Genomic DNA, 2,808 nt, shown 5'->3' with positions numbered 1-2,808 from the left:
TTTGGCGATGGATAGAATTCGAGTTGAGTTCTGAGTTACAGATCATCTAACGAACGATGCTTAGTAATTTGGATCGATTTTCAGATCATCGGATTATCCACCGAGAGATATATACCGATTTTTATCGATATGTAGGGATTCGGTCCATGTGTTGTCTCAATATGCTCAGAACATTTTGCTCATATATTATATCTACGCGATTATGGTGTCTATTCATAGATATTAGAAAAATCTTTCTAATGATATAAAGAAAGGTTTATTTTGACATGTTTTCTGGAAGTAATGAAGTTAATAATATTATCAGTCAACAATCGACCAACTCATCAGGCATGGATGGTTATTTGCCTCGAAATGTTGACCATATGGTGATGGCTAGCAATTCGAGTTGACTTCTAACTTATCAGATCATCTACCGGATAATGCATAGTAGTTTGAGTCGATTGTCAGATCATCGGATGATCCACCGAGAGATATATATCGATTTTTATCGATATGTAGGGATTCCGTCAATGTGTTGTCTAAAGATGCTCATAATGTTTTGCTCATATATTAGATCTGCGCGATTATAGTGTCTATACGTAGCTATTAGAAAAAGCTTTCTAATGATATAAAGAAAGATTTAATTTGACATGTTTTCGGGAAGTTATGAAGTTAATAATATGATTAGTCAACAATCGACCAATTCATCGGGCATGGATAGTTATTTGGCTCAAATTGTTCACCATTTGGCGATGGCTAGAATTCGAGTTGACTTCTGAGTTACAGATCATCTACCGGATGATGCTTAGTAATTTGGATCGATTTTCAGATCATCGGATTATCCACCGAGAGATATATACCGATTTTTATCGATATATAGGGATTCAGTCATGTGTTGTCTCAATATGCTCATAACATTTTATTGATATATTATATCTGCGCGATTATTGTGTCTATGCATAGATATTAGAAAAAGCTTTCTAATGATATAAAGAAAGATTTTATTTGATGTGTTTTCGGGAAGTTATGAAGTTAATAATATTATCAGTCAACAATCGACCAACTCATCAGGCATGGATGGTTATTTGCCTCGAAATGTTGACCATATGGTGATGTCTAGCAATTCGAGTTGACTTCTAACTTATCAGATCATCTATCGGATGATGCATAGTAGTTTGGGTCGATTTTCAGATCATCGGATTATCCACCGAGAGATATATACCGATTTTTATCGATATGTAGGGATTCCGTCAATGTGTTGTCTAAAGATGCTCATAATGTTTTGCTCATATATTAGATCTGCGCGATTATAGTGTCTATACGTAGCTATTAGAAAAAATTTTCTAATGATATAAAGAAAGATTTTTTTGGACATGTTTTATGGAAGTTATGAAGTTAATAATATGATCAGTCAACAATCGACCAACTAATCGGGCATTGATGGTTATTTGACTTAAATTGCTGACTATTTGGTGATGGCTAGAATTCGAGTTGACTTCTGAATTATAGATCATCTACCGGACGATGCTTAGTAATTTGGATCGATTTTCAGATCATCGGATTATCCACCGAGAGATATATACCGATTTTTATCGATATATAGGGATTCAGTCCATGTGTTGTCTCAATATGCTAATAACGTTTTGCTCATATATTAGATCTACGCGATTATGGTATCTATTCATAGATATTAGAAAAAGCTTTCTAATGATATAAAGAAAGATTTATTTTGACATGTTTTCTGGAAGTTATGAAGTTAATAATATTATCAGTCAACAATCGACCAAGTCATCGGGCTTGGCTGTTTATTTGCCTCGAATTGTTGACCGGATGATGCATAGTAGTTTGGATCGATTTTCAGATTATCGTATTATCCACCGAGAGATATATACCGATTTTTATCGATATGTAGGGATTCCGTCAATGTTGTCTAAATATGCTCATAACTTTTTGCTCATATATTAGATCTGCTCGATTATGGTGTCTATGCGTAGTATTAGAAAAGCTTTCTAATGGTATCAAGAAAGAATTTTTTGGACACATTTTGTGGAAGTTGTGAAGTTAATAATATGATCAGACAACAATCGACCAACTCATCGGGCATGGATAGTTATTTAGCTCAAATTGTTGACCATTTGGCGATGGCTAGAATTCGAGTTGACTTCTGAGTTATAGATCATCTACCGGACGATGCTTAGTAATTTGGATCGATTTTCAGATCTCCGGATTATCCCCCGAGAGATATATACCGATTTTTATCGATATGTAGGGATTCGGTCATGTGTTATCTCAATATGCTCATAACGTTTTGTTCATATATTATATCTGCGCGATTATGGTGTCTATGCATAGATATTAGATAAAGCTTTCTAATGATATTAAGAAAGATTTATTTTGACATGTTTTTTAGAAGTTATGAAGTTAATAATATTATCAGTCAACAATCGACCAACTCATCGGGCATGGCTGATTATTTGCCTCGAATTGTTGATTATATGGCGATGGTTAGCAATTCGAGTTGACTTCTAACTTATCAGATCATCTACTGAATGATGCATAGTAGTTTGGATCGAGTTTTAGATCATCAGATTATCCACCGAGAGATATATACCGATTTTTATCGATATGTAGAGGTTCCGTCAATGTTGTCTAAATATGCTCATAACTTTTTGTTCATATATTAATTCTGCGCGATTATGGTGTCTATGCGTAGCTATTAGAAAAGGCTTTCTAATGGTATCAAGAAAGAATTTTTTGGACACATTTTGTGGAAGTTGTGAAGTTAATAATATGATCAGACAACAATCGACCAACTCATCGGGCATGGAT

The sequence above is a fragment of the Tarenaya hassleriana genome, unplaced genomic scaffold, assembly GCF_000463585.1.
Source record: "Tarenaya hassleriana unplaced genomic scaffold, ASM46358v1 Cleome116, whole genome shotgun sequence".
Classification (NCBI taxonomy): Eukaryota; Viridiplantae; Streptophyta; class Magnoliopsida; order Brassicales; family Cleomaceae; genus Tarenaya; species Tarenaya hassleriana.
Note: the sequence above shows the minus strand (reverse complement) of the source record.